Here is a 13,995-nt window from a genome sequence, read left to right as displayed (position 1 = left end):
GTGTTACTGTCGTCCTAACAGAGTTTCTGGGGGGAGATGCTCCAACACTACGTGAAAACTCCACTCCCTGTATCACTTATGGCCCTAGTTGAAGCATCCCTCGATGTCGCCTACCTGAAATCATCTTCATTATCCCAGTTACCAAGAGGTGATTTTCTTCTTCCCTTATTACTTCGCAGGGAAGTAGGGAAACGCATTGTCTTCTGCTCATTTATTCATTTATTTGTTCACAGCCCTGGGGACCCACGGATTCCTATTTTCTCTGATGGCTCATTTGTTTGGATATTTGAATTACCCCAGGTTTGGCCAGAAGAAGCCCCTGCCGGCTCTTGTGTCCCTTCGATCTCTGGGCACTCCTTCCCTGGGTGACCTCGGGCTCGTCTCGTGCTTTCTCTGGCCCCTCCCGGGAACCTGCTTTTCCTCCATAGAGCTTGATATCTGTCTGGGGGGGAGGGCGAGATCTTGAAAATAAGATCTCGGTGCTGGATGTGCTTGTTGCAACTGGTGTGTTGCTGCTCGCAGATCTTCTCGATGAACAGAGCTGGAGGAAAAAAAAACCAGACACACACACACACACACTTTAAATCGCTGACAGCTCCAATTCCATCCCAGCACCGCGGGGTTCCTCAGTGTCCTCCTTTCGGTATTTGTGCCTCCCTTGTCAGGGAGAAATCTGCCTCCTTTAATCCATGGTAGAGGACGCAAGCGCCCCACCCCCTGCATATATCCGTCCTCTGACCGCCCCCCCCCCAGGCTGGGGTCCCACCCAGCTTTAACTCTGGCCTCACTCGGGGGGCCACCAGGTCTCGCTCCCCGTACCTGCCCGGTGACCCTCTGCAGCGTGAACTGAGAAAGAAAGGCAGGCGTGGGGGGGGGGGGCAGGAAAGAGGAAAGAGTGGGGGAGGGGCAAGGGAAAGCAAGAAAGAAGTAGGCCGACAGGCAGGGGATGGTTTTTATAGCTTGAGAAGATTTCTGGGATTTTCAGGAATGTTCCCGTCGTCTCTCCCCCGCCTCTCTGATGTAGCCGCTAGAGGGAACTGGAAGGAAGATTCCAGGGAGAGGGGCCGCACCCCCATCTGAGCGGCAGATCGCAGAGGTGGTGGGGGCTGAGACCCCCTGACCCTGGCTTCCCTTGGCCCTTTGAAGGACTCCTGCGTATTGTTAAAGACCACACATTTAAAACATTTTTTTGTTGTTGTTGTTGGGGTGAACATAGTTAGCTCTGTGAGTTGGTAATAGGGCAAACTGGTTCTCTGGTCAACTAAGTCCTGGTGAGGACTGGGGGGTGACGGTGGTCACTGCTCAGACTCTCGGGTCCCCTCCTTCTCTGCCCCGAGTACCTCTGCTCGTCTGTTTTGGAACTACTGGGTCTCACTGTGATCTTCTTAGGTTTAGAAAGAAAATTGAGCAATCCCCGCTGGCCCTCCAGCTTGCTGGGCAACCCTGGGCAGGCCCCCCGCCTTCCCTGGGTTTCAGCTTACCCATGGGGAAAGGAGAGGTTGGCTTCCAACTAGGTTCTGGGCACTTCTGCCTTAGGCGGTAACACACACGGCTGGGGACCGGGGGGTCCTCTTTGGCCACCAGTCCCCAAGGCCAGGGAAAGAAGAGCCAAGGTCCCTTCCTCTGCCAGAGGAACAGGTTGGCTGGTTGGGCCTGGGCCTGTGGCCAAGGGGAAAAGCAGACAATACGCGGGAGTCTCCCTGACCGCCTGGGACGGGTTGTGCAACTTCCGCCCCCGGGCCTCCAAATAAGACTGTGGCCCCTGGACTTTGAGCTCTCGGCAGCCCTCTCCCCTCCCCCAGGGCCCAGGCCCTCCAGCTTAGGGGAGTGGACAGGGTATTTTCTTAGTCCCAAGGGTGGCCAGGTGGCTCTGGGTTCTGTGAGAAGGGTCTCACCAAGAGGGATCAGAACACACACCATGCGAGCCAGTGGAGGAGGCCGGCCAAGGGAGGCTCCGTGTGAAGGTGTGTGCACATGTGTGTGTGTGTGTGTGTGGACAGCAGTGAGGTGGGTGGGAGGTTGTGCCTGGGGCATAATCATCCCCATGGTCACGGTCATCGGGGAGTAATCCTAGAGGGCTGCCTGGCTGCTGCTCTGAGCCCATGGTGGTGCCTGGGAGCAAACGCACCAGTCTGCCTGGGAAGTGAGTCCAGGAGTTCAAGGGCACCTGGGTGAGCTGCTGGGTGTGTGCGTGAGTCCTTCGCCTGCATGCCCGTTGTGGGACACGGTGCGGATGGCGTATATGTGAGATGATGTCCACGGGGGCGATTCCATGGGGCCACGTGTGGGTTGTGTGGCTCTGAGTGTGTCCTGATGAGTGTGCATGTGAGTGTATCCCTGTATGTGTGAACACTGCGGGGGGTGCTTTTGTCTGTCCACTGTGGGTACAAAGGTATGGCTGTGATTGTGCCTGAGGGAGCCCCCGGTTGTTGAGCCTGCGGTCTCCGTGGTGGTGTGGTGGTTTAGGGTCACGTGTGGCCTCTGGTGTGGGTGACTGCACACGAAGTATGGAGGCTCGTGCGGGCGCTGGTGTAAGACTCGGGTCCCTGGGGACTTGGTCCAGCTCATCACGCGCTTCACCCCATCACTACCCGCAAACCTGCCGAGGACTCTGCATGCTTCCACCGAGTCTGCATTCTGAGCCCCAATGTGTCCTCCCGTACCATGGAGGGTGAGGTTGGACGGGAGGAGTTATCAGCCTCCTCCTACCATTGTGGGCACTTGTGCAAGACCCCTAAAGAACACATATAATATGAGGAAATCAAGAGCCCAGACATCCTAGGACTTACCTTGGCCCCTGGGTAAGGGGCAGGAAGCCCTAAAGTAATAGGGAAAGCCAGGAACCCGGAGCCTGGAGTGGGGTACATCCAGAAAGGGCCCGAGGAACCTGCTGGACCTCCCAGCTGACCAGGCCCTGCTGTGGCCTAAAGGCAGGGGGCTGTCTGGAGTGACCTTGATCTGGAGTTCTGGAAAGGGAGAAGGGGCGGGTCATGGCCAGGAGACCTCTGTGAGCAGCCCCCAACAAAAGTCTCAGGGGCATTGGTTGGAAGGGAGGACGACACCGCTCTACTCACTCAAAGGAGTCTGTCCTGGCTTCTTTGTTCCTTGACAAGTGGGGCCCTGGGTGACTTTCCTGTCAGGGAGGAGCCTTCATTCCCCTTGGGGCTGGTTTGAAAATTCAAGGGATGATCCCAAAGCTGGGGGAAAAGATACACTCACTGGGGGCGCCTGGGTGGCTCAGTGGGTTAAGCCGCTGCCTTCGGCTCAGGTCATGATCTCAGGGTCCTGGGATCGAGTCCCGCGTCGGGCTCTCTGCGCAGTGGGGAGCCTGTTTCCTCCTCTCTCTCTCTCTCTCTCTGCCTGCCTCTCTGCCTACTTGTGATCTCTCTCTGTCAAATAAATAAATAAAATCTTTAAAAAAAAAAAAAAAAAAGATACACTCACTGAACACCTGCTAGGTCCAGGCCCCCCGCGGGCCCGCGGCGGGGGGCGGGTAGGGGTGCTCCTTGCCACCATCAGCACCTTCACCCCCTTCTCTACCCCAACTCCTAGCAGTTCCTCCCAGCCGCGGTGCAGACAAGCCTTTGTGCAGCATAGTAATGAGATAGCATTGAAGAATCATTGCACAATATCTTTGCTGCAAAGGGCAGTGTTAGCACTAGACAGTTCTGTTTGCCGGGAGCAGGTTCCCTGCAAAGAGCTTGAAGGAGGGACACCTCGGTGGCTCAGTTAGTTATGCGTCTGCTTTCAGCTCAGGTCATGATCCTGGGATCCTGGGATGGAGCCCGAATCCGGCTCCCTGCTCAGTGGGCAGTCTGCTTATCCCTCTGCTCTGCTCATGCTTTCTCTCAAATATATAAATAAAATCTTTAAAAAGTCCATCCAGTCCTGGTGTGATGTGCCCACAAGGCTTGGATTCTGACCGCAACCACTCAGGGCAAGGACCCTGGGCTTGGAGAAGAGGGAGGAGATTCTAGGCGAAGGAAAGTTCTGGATGTCTTCCTCAAAAGTCAGGGCCAGCATGAGCAATAGACGATTCTGCTGGGGGGCGGGGGCTGCCTGATTGAGGACCAGAGTCCCTGTGGGGCTGAAGACAAGATAGTTGTCCCAGCTTTGGAGGAGCTGAAGACAAGATAGTCGTTAGTCTTGGAAAAAGGACACCCTGCCCCCACAAAGTGGAGGGAGAAGGGGAGAAGTAGCCTGGCTTCTCCCATCCCCCCAGTCCCTTCCCAGCACTTCCCATTCGCCCAGCCCAGCAAGAAGCCAGTTGGCCAAGGAGCCGGGGAAGGGCAGTTTGTAGGAGCCGGGCAGCTGCGTATGAAAGCAGATGGGCAACGCCCTGCACTTGCCCATGTCCCGCTCTGCAGGCGCTGGGAACTCGGGAAAAGCAAAGAAAGACCTGGCACCATCTCCGGGACTGTGGATATGACAGAGTTTTGACAAGAGTTGAATGGATGGTGCATACACACACACACACACACACACACACACACACACCTTTCCCGGTGCCACGTGCTCCCTGAGTGGTGGCTTCATGCTGTCCCTGCCACAGCCCAGAGAACTCAGGACAGGGCCCCCGTGCCGTAGTCGAGGAAACCGAGGCTTCCAGAAGGGAAGTCGCTTCTCTCGAGCCCCACAGCTGGAAAAGGGCAGAGCCAAGAACCCACCTCACCTCAGTGTGACTCCGGGGACCCCGGGCCTAGGACACAAGTGGGAAGTCTGCTGGCAGGTCCTAGTGTTGGGAGCAGATGCTGAAGATGAATCTGGGTTGGAGGGGCTGGGTAAAATTCTCTGAAGAAGAGAGGCCTTGGAGGGGTGAGGCCGGCTTGTGGGGGAGCCACGGATGGCAGATTGGGGAGCGGAGTGTAGTGGTAATGAACAGGACTTGGGGGCCCAACAGGCTGGGTCAGATGTGCCCTGCCACATGCCGGTGGTGCGACTGGATCTCCGTGCCTCCGTTTCTCATCTGTAAAATGGGCGTAATAGTGAGAGTAGTCCCTGCTTCGCAGGGCTGTGTGAAAACCGAGAGCTGGATAAGCGTTTGCTGCTAGTACGAGTCATTCTTATTTCTGTTTTATAGGTGAAAAACGGAAGCTCTGAGAGGTAGAGCCGATCAACGAAGATGGCACCACTAGGAAGCAGGATATGACTGAATCTGTGCCGACCCTGTGGCTCTCCCGCCCACCCTTTCCTTCTCTGTCTGCGCCCTCCGACCCCTCCTCAGACTCCTTCTTTACCTCTGTGGCCCACACAACCCAGCCCCGCTGTGATGTGGAGTTGCCCTTCTCCTTGTGTCTCCCCTCTGATAAGTCACCTCCTCCTGTCGGGCCTCCAGGCTTGGGGATGCCACCAGCTTCCTGCTGTTGATGCTCTCTGGGTTGCAGCCTCATCCCCCACTGGGTTTCTCAGCTCTTCTAATCCTTCCAGCCAGCCCCTGTGTTAACGTCCCTCCCTGAGAAACCTAGTATTTCAGTGTTCCTGCCAAACCCCCGAAGTCGCTGTCTATTGTGGGATTCCTTGGACCAGGAACCCTTCCCCATGCCTTTCCTATGTTAATGTACTGGTTGGGAACCCTCACCCCACTTGACAGAAAGAGAAGCAGGGCATCTGGAGAGGAGAAGCCATTCATTCACCTGCAGTCACACCGCTAGTGACGGGCCGGGCTGGGGTTCCCAGTCACGAGGTGGAAATCCAGAGCCCGCGCCCCGCCACCTCGCCTGCCGCTGGCTGTCCTAACAACCAGGTGACTATCTAGGCACCAGAGCCCTGCTCCGATGGTGACCTCGCTCTGGAACTTCTCCGTCTGGCCGCTCTGCCCCATGATGGACCTCAGAGACCCGACTGTGCCCGGCATCCCTGCAAGTTCTCTCCAGCTGAAGACCCCAGTGTCTGCCGAGGGGCCAGCATGTTCTGTGGTCTCCCAGATGCGGGAGTCTCTTTCTGCCAGCCTCTCCCCGCCCCCATCCCCCGCCGCTGCTGTCTTGCCACTCTATGCCAGGACCCTCGATGACTCACCACACAGAGCTTTCACTTCCTTCTTCTTGCAAAGGCACCTGACCTCCTGCAGCTGCAGAGAAGCCGGGGGCTTGAAGGCAGGAGGAGCAGCCATGGGCCCTGCTGGGGGCTCCTTGCCCGACACCGGCCTGGGCCCGACTCTCTCCAAATGGCCAGTCATCTATACAGGCTGGCATACCGGGAGATCGGCCTAGAACGTTTAAGCTGGAATGGAGGCTTTCATACTTACTGATGGCATCGGAGGGACCCAGCTTCTTTCTGTCCTTCCTGCCTTCATGCATGGATGGGTTTATGCTTTCCTCCCTTCGTTCCCTCATTTAACAAATCTGGCCTGGCCTCCGATGTACCAAGTAGTTCCCAGTGGACCGAAGAGCCAGGTTCATTCTCTGCCCATGAGGAGCTCCCATGAGGAGCCCCCTTTCTGCAAACAGAAAACCCAAGCAGGATTCAAGAAAACCCAACACAGGGACGCCTGGGTGGCTCAGTTTGTTAAGCGGCTGCCTTCGGCTCAGGTCATGATCCCAGCGTCCTGGGATCGAGTCCCACATCGGGCTCCTTGCTTGGCGGGGAGGCTGCTTCTCCCTCTGCCTCTGCCTGCCACTCTGTCTGCCTGTGCTTGCTCTCGCTTCTCTCTCTATGACAAATAAATAAATAAAATCTTAAAAAAAAAAAAAAAGAAAACCCAACACAGTAGGGAAGCCGTGGAGATTCTTCTGAGATCTTTTCGCACAGCTTACCGGTGTGTGTACACAGAAATGCTTTCTCATCACCTCCTGGGGTTCTCTCTCCCTTTATAGCACTCTATGGCTCCCAGGGGCTCCAGGGAGCGGGCAAGGGGCCAGGCTAAAAAATAAAGTTTCACTGAGCCTCCTAGGTACAGGTGTGTTGTATAACCTCCTAGACTAAGAGGCGGCACCTGGTTAAATGATTCTGATGTGGAGTCAGACCTGGGTTACCCACTAGTCATTTTCTGACCATGAGACCTTAAGGAAGTTGATCATCTCTGAGTCTTGGTTTGCTCTTCTATAAAATGAAGCTGTTGATGGCCTCAGTGTTGTGTTTTTGCAAGAATTCACTGAGACCCTCCCTGCAGAGCACTGGTACTCTGAGTGCTGAAGTGCTTGGGAAATGCCATCTGTCCCAGTGACTGCTGCTGCTCATTCTGAGGCTCTGTGGGTCCCCGATCCTGCCCGTATGTACGTGCGTGTGTGCATGTGGCTGTCTAGGAGGTGGTCAGGGAGGGCTTCCCAGAAGAGGTGACACTGGTGTTGCGTCTTGAAGGAGAAAGTGGAGGAAATGCATTGCAGGTAAAGGGAGAGGCCTGATGTGGTCAGAGTGTGGGGAGTACTTTGGGGGCAGCCAGCGGCCTGGAAGAATGAGCCTGGGCTCCTCAGGCCTCAATGCTGCATCCTGCAGGGGGCCGACTGTTGGATCTGGGTGGGCGGGGGCTGCCCCAGCTTGGTATCTGAGATGCTGGCAGCTCTCACCCCGCTGCCCCCTCCCGTTTCTGGGCCTCCACTTCCTTCCCCTGCACACACCACAGAGGCGTTTCAAAGGAAGCTGCTGCTTATTTTAGCCGTGATCCCTGGACACCCCCACCCACAGCTGCCCCTGCCCCTCTGGGCCCCTGAAAAGGCATCAGGCCACTCTTTTGAGTCACGGCCCAAAGCACTTATGGTTGAGAGCCAAGTCCTGCCCCCCTTCCCTGCAGCAAACCAAGCCCAGTCTCAAAGCTGGGAGACATGGGTTCAAGCCTAGATCTGATGCTAACTTCCTAGACCACGTCCCGGTCCCTTCACCTTCCAAGCCCTGGATTCCCACTGGGGCTCTGGGACCTGGCACTGGGCAGGCCCCAACCCCTGGATGGACAGATTGAGCTGCGGGTGTGGGGTAGAAGCTTACACTTTGGAGGTCTGTTCTTAAGAAAAACAGAATCACAAGAACAGATTTATTTATGAAAGTACATTTCTATTTAGAAAGGATCTGGGGAAGTGAGGAGCCCCAAAACTCTTTTTCTTTTCTACAAATCTGGGTTGGAGAGGGTCCCCCCAATCCTCAGGAGCCAGTGGGGAAACTGAGGCGAAAAGAGACGATGTCACTGTCTCTACACGGTCCCATAGCTGGGGACTGGAAGGCTAGGGTTTGAACCGAGATTTGTCAGGCATCAATGCCCACATTTCACCCCCTTGTAGGCCCTCATAGCCCCACTGGGGTGAGGAGGGCATGAGGGAGGAAGGGAGAGAGACTGTGAGCACAGGACAGCAGCCAGACAGACTCACCCAAGTCCCAGCTCTGCCCCTTTCTAGCCGTGTCACCCCTCCGGAGCCTCAGTGTCCTCATCTGTAAGTGGGGGGAGGGAGAGCCGTGGGGGGCTCTCTACAGCAGCTGGCACGTGGGGGTTCCATTTCCGCCTTCACCTGGGTCTTCTAAGTTGCCACACTCAGAATGCTGATGACTAACCCTTGTCTAATGCTCCCCTGGCGCCGGGCAGGGCTCTGACTATAGCCACTGAAACATTAAACTTCGAATCCTCACAACAACGTGAAGGGGTACGTGCTCCCGTGTCCCAGATGAGGAGACCAAAGCCCTGCATCCGTGCCAGGAGCTGGGCTGGGCACCGGAGATGCAGCCGTGACATGGTGAGGGCCTTTGGTCCTGAGGATCTCAAAGCTGGAGGGATCAGAGGAGTCAGCACCTTTGCTCTTAGAACCCCAGAAGGATGCTGGCAAGTGTACCATCTGGGGTCTCAGGGGAGTCTCAAGGGAGCAGAGAGGAAGGAGCCCTTCCTTCGGACCAGAGCCTTCGTGCAGGATGTGGCACTTGGAACAGAGCCCTGCGGATTCCCAAAGGAATTTTCCAAGTTGATCAGAGTGGAGGGGCGTTCTAGACACAGGGCACAGCACATACAAAGTCAACAGGCAGAAGGATGCTTGTGGGGAAGGGGAAGGAACCAGGCGTTAGTGGATTTGGGGAAGTTAGTGGGCCAGGAGTAGTACAGAGGAGGCTATAGAATGAGCTCCCCGGTTGCCGCTCTCTGGCTTGGCTTCCAACCCGGCTTCAGTCCTGCGGGAGCCGTGTCTGTGAGGGGCCAGGCTGCTTGTGTGCAGGACAAGCGCAGGATGCAGGGCCTCAGTCACGGGCAGTTCCTGACATTGGTCTTTGGGTTGGGAAGCCCGTGGCAAGGCCCTAGCATGACCCTTCGCTGCCTCCTCTCCTGCTCTACCTTTGACAGTTCGGAAGCCTTCCCCAGTGACGTGAAGCAGGGGAAGTCGAGGGTCACCCGTAGGGTCGCCTCACTGACCAGTTTCTCGCCTCCTCAACTGACCGACCACCTGTCCCCCCTTCCGTCCACCCAGGAGCCCGTATGCACATGCTTACCCTGGGCAGTTCTGCTCCTGCATTGCCCGTGTCCCCTCAGTCCACCTCTGAGGTCCTCGGCTCTGCAGCGACTATCCTGGCTGCGGCGGCGGAGGGCGGGGGACGACACCCCCTATCCCAGCCCCAACCTCCATGTCTCCTAGTCCCTGCCTAGAACTTTCTCTGGTGCCACGGAAGCCAACTTCCCCCAGGGCACCCAGAAATGCTAGGGCTAGAATGTCCGCAAGGCACCTTCACCCACTGATGGATGGAGGACAGTGATCAAACACTCCAGCTTGCCAGTCTCTGGGGAGGGCGACTCTAGGGACATTGCACTGTGGCTCAGTGGATCCCCAGTGGGACTGAGGCCTAGGTGCCCAGCAAGTCACCTGCTCATGGTACCCTTTATTGGGTTTTCTCCCTTCCCTGTCCTATCTCCCCCCTCCCTTATTCCTCCCTCCCTAGACTACCGCCTCCCGGAGAAGCTACCTTGGCTCCCACTGTCCTCCTCATGCTCCCTCCCATTGACCTGTTCATGCGTTTGTCCAGTTGGCAACTATTCATGGTTCCCACTCTGCTGGCCCCTTGCGAGATGAGGGAGACACAGCCTTGTCCTCCAGAGCCTGTTAATGTGTATAGATGGACGCAGGCTCCTGGGGGGCACGGCTGAGCCCTCAGCCTCCACCCGCCTGGCACAAGAGGAGATAGGTGCTGGGTGAAGCCACTTCCTTACCCAGCCGTGGTTCCCCACCCTTGGCTCTCTCCTGCGTGTAACTTTCCAAGGAAGCTTCTAGCAGCCTGTGTTGTGTGCGGCAGGAAGAAAGGAAGAACAATAGTTAGCACTTGTGTGCTCACTTCACTTGAGCTGCCTTACACGTATGAAGCCCATTCATCTTCCCAGCAGCCCCAGGAGGGAGGGATACGCGTAATATGTGCTCCATTTCACAGATGGGGAAAGTGAGGTACTAAAAGCCTCACCGGAAGTGATGTGGGTAAAAAGATGCAAAGCTGAGATTTTGGTCCAGACAGTCTGACCTCAGAGCCTCTTGTTTAGCTTCTGTGCTTTGCTGTTTGCAAAAGGAGAGAAGGCGGGAGGGGAGTCAGTTTGATGCAGAAGAAAGGATTCAAATGCACAAGAGGGTCTGGGAAAGGAAGGCAGATCAGCACCAAAAAAAAAAAAAAAGAAAAGAAAAAGCCTGAAAACATGCTTCCACACTAGTGTGCTCTAGCACTCCCAAATCCACGAATGCCGTGTGCATACAAAGACAAGCCTACACAAGAATGTGTGTTTAGCTAAAGGCATATGTATCCGTGTAAGTGTGCAAACACGTACGTGCCCTACACAGATTTACATGCATCTGGATATCCAAAGGCCACCACCCACCCACACACGTTTGCACACGTGGGCAGGCACTGACACGCATGCATGTTCAGAGACGGACGCACGCACCCACACATTACATGTTTATTTGCACCCGCGCGTGTGCCCTTGCACATGGGGGCCCACACAATACAAATTTGCGGTCTGTTCGAATTCTTTGCTTAAAGAAAACTTGTGACTGTATTAAAAATGTAGGACACATCGGCCAAATAATTAAGGCGAGGAGCGAGGCCGTGGGACTTCTCGCCTCTCTCTCGGGGCCGCCTGTGCTGGGCTGTGCTCAGCGTGGCTTCGTCCTATATATTTGAGGAAGAGGCACTTTATTACAGTAATTTATCACCCCCATAAATGTGGCTCCTCTGTAACGCGGAATAATTTGGGAAGAAATATGTTTTAAAAATTAAAAATGCAGTCGGCATGCGCCCCGGCCGGTCTGCGGGGACACATCGGCGCACCTCCAGTAACTGCCCGTGTAGCTCTAATACCTACAACTTCCATTATTTAAAGTGTGATTATATTTTTCCTGCTTGGAGCTTTGTCAGCTATAAATAAAAGATAAGGGTGAATAGTTGCGGGGCCTAGTAAGCACTTCCATTATTGGTACTTAAGGGGGCTTGGGGATGGAGGCAACGGGCAGGGGTGGGGAAGGAAGGGAGGCCACTCGGGGGTACGGTCGGGCAGGAAGCCCAGCTGTGGGCGTGGGTGGGCCCGGGCCTCTCCCTGGTGGAGTTTTCCCGCTGGATCCAGAGTGATGTGACCCCAGGGACCTGGGTTCTCTTGTCCACCCCTAACCATGGTGGAAGCCACCCACAGAGGTTGCTGTCCGCCGTGACTCTCTACACGCTGACTCCTTCCTGCTCTCCCCAGGGATGCAGCAGTCATGGGACACCAAGGGAGAAGGGGCCTTTAAGAGAAAGGGACCTGGGCGCCGGAAGATGTTTGGTTTTTCCCATCCAAGCATTGTTTTGAAGTGAGTCCAGGCTGTGGCTGCCTGAGAAAGGATTCACAAGGGAGTGCATGTGTGTTGTGGGGAGAGACGTGCCTTTATTAGGCAAGCCAGGTCCCGGCTTTCTGAGCCAGAGAGCTATCCTAATGCAGCAGACAGTAACTGGGAAGGGAAAGATTCTCCTCTAACAACCATCAGATCGGAAAACAAACGTGCTTGTTTTGTCACAAGAAGAAAAGGACCGAAGCAAAGCAGAATGAAAAAGAAAACTAGAGATTGTCTCTTTGCCCTGTCTTCCCTCTTCTCTAAAGTTTTTTTCACGTCCTTGAGTCTCGGTTTGCTCATCTGTGAATCAGGGCTGACAGCGCCCATTTCCAGGGTTATCGTGACAATAAAATAAGATAAGATCTGTAAAGCGTTGGGACTGGCTGTCGCCATAGCCCATACCCCAGGTACTCGATAACGCTGATGAAATCAAGCCAGACAGAGATCCAGAGATCACATTCCTTGGTAATTTACCCAGATGAACTGGAAACTTAGGTCCACATAAAGTTTATAGCGGCCTTGTCCATGATTGCCCAAACTTGGAGGCAACCAAGATGTCCTTCGGTAGGGGAACAGAGGCCCAAACTGAGGTATAACCAGATGGTGCACTGTTACTCAGTGATAAAGAGACATGAGCGGCGCCTGGGTGGCTCAGTGGGTTAAAGCCTCTGCCTTCAGCTCAGGTCATAATCCCAGAGTCCTGGGATCGAGTCCCGCATTGGGCTCTCTGCTCAGTGGGGAGCCTGTTTCCCTTCCTCTCTTTCTGCCTGCCTCTCTGCCTTCATGTGATCTCTGTCTGTCAAATAAATAAATAAATAAAATCTTTAAAAAAGAAAAAAAAAAAGAGAAATGAGCTATAGGAATGGGAAGTTAAAGCTTAATGGGTGCCAAGTTTCGTTTTGGGAGAGCCAAACGTTTTGAGACGGGTGGCGATGTTGGTTGTCCAACAACGTAACTGTACTCACGACCATAGAAATGTATCCTTTACCATGCTTAAAACGGACACTTTTTATGTTATTTATATTTTGCCGTTAAGGGGAGCCTGGGTGGCTCTATGGGTTAAAGCCTCTGCCTTTGGCTCAGATCATGATCTCAGGGGCCTGGGATCGAGCCCCGCCTGGGGCTCTCTGACCAGCGGGGAGCCTGATTCCCGCCCCCTCTCTCTCTGCCTGTCTCTCTGCCTACTTGTGATCTCTGTCAAATAAATAAATAAAAGCTTAAAAAAAAAACTTAAAAAAAAAAGGAAAAAGGAAAAAAAGAAAGAAATGAGCTATTAGGCTCTGAAAAAAAAACAAACAAACAAACAAACCACGGAGGAATCTTAAATACGTATTGTTCCGTGAAAGAAGCCAGACTGAAAAGGCTACACATGGTAGGATTCCAGCTGTATGATGTTCTGGAAAAGACAAAATGGCGGAGGCAGTAAAAAGATCAGTGGTTGCCCAGGGCCTGGGGTAGGGGGGAGACAGGGTTGGGGGGGTGGATGAGCAGACTCAGCTAAGAGGATTTTAGGGCAGGGAAGCCATTCAGCTTGATTCTGTAATGGTAAATGCATGTCATCACACCTTTGTCCAAACCCGTAGAATGCACATCACGAAGAACGAGTCCTAACATCATGAACCCTGGGCTTCGGTCGATAACAATAGGGCATCGATACGGGCTCACTGAGTGTAGACAATGTGCCTCAGTGACAAGGCGTTCATAATAGGGAAGTGAGTAGGGAATTATATGAGAACTCTATACTTTCTGCTCCTTTTTAAACCCACAACTGAAAAATCAAAGTCTACAAATTTCAAATTCAAATAAAAAATAAAAACTTAAAATGAAAATGAAAGCTCTAAAAAATAATTTAAAAAACTGGACCAAAGTCAACACTGGCCTTTCCTTTGCACTTGACACCACAGAGAGCGGGCTGGAAGCCTCGTAGCAATCATTCCGCCCAGTGATTTCCAACGCTTTGTTTCTTTTTCAAAGCAAAAACGTATGGGGCCCCCCAATACACTTCCAAAACTCACGCTATGACCAGAGCAAACCGGATGGGACCAGCAAACAGGTTTGGACTGGCTCAGGCTACATCCTGCCCGCTGGGGCTCTCTGACCGTACCTGTCCAGCCCTCCCGGGGTTGGCCCGCGTTAGCCAGGCTGGATCAGGGGAATTTGCCTGAGCTACATAAACTGAAGCAGCTGATTCAGACCTTTTGGAGCTGGTCCTGGCTGGTTGCATTTGTCCTAAATCAGCTCAGACCCTTTG

General features: G+C 54.2%; 1 long non-coding RNA gene across 1 annotated transcript; it reads right to left on the bottom strand.

Moving 5' to 3' along the window:
* Positions 1-204: 204 nt before the first annotated feature.
* Positions 205-7,056, bottom strand: LOC309846540. The gene is made up of 7 exons (XR_014301985.1): positions 6,705-7,056; positions 5,634-6,487; positions 4,673-4,966; positions 3,445-4,087; positions 3,075-3,218; positions 1,482-2,966; positions 205-541 (listed from the first exon to the last, which is right to left on the bottom strand). It is a non-coding gene; the product is annotated as an uncharacterized lncRNA (long non-coding RNA).
* Between the last annotated feature and the right edge of the window lie 6,939 nt (positions 7,057-13,995).

This window comes from Mustela nivalis (assembly GCF_964662115.1).
Source record: "Mustela nivalis genome assembly, chromosome: 13".
NCBI lineage: Eukaryota > Metazoa > Chordata > Mammalia > Carnivora > Mustelidae > Mustela > Mustela nivalis.
This window is presented reverse-complemented; position numbering and strand designations above follow the sequence as displayed.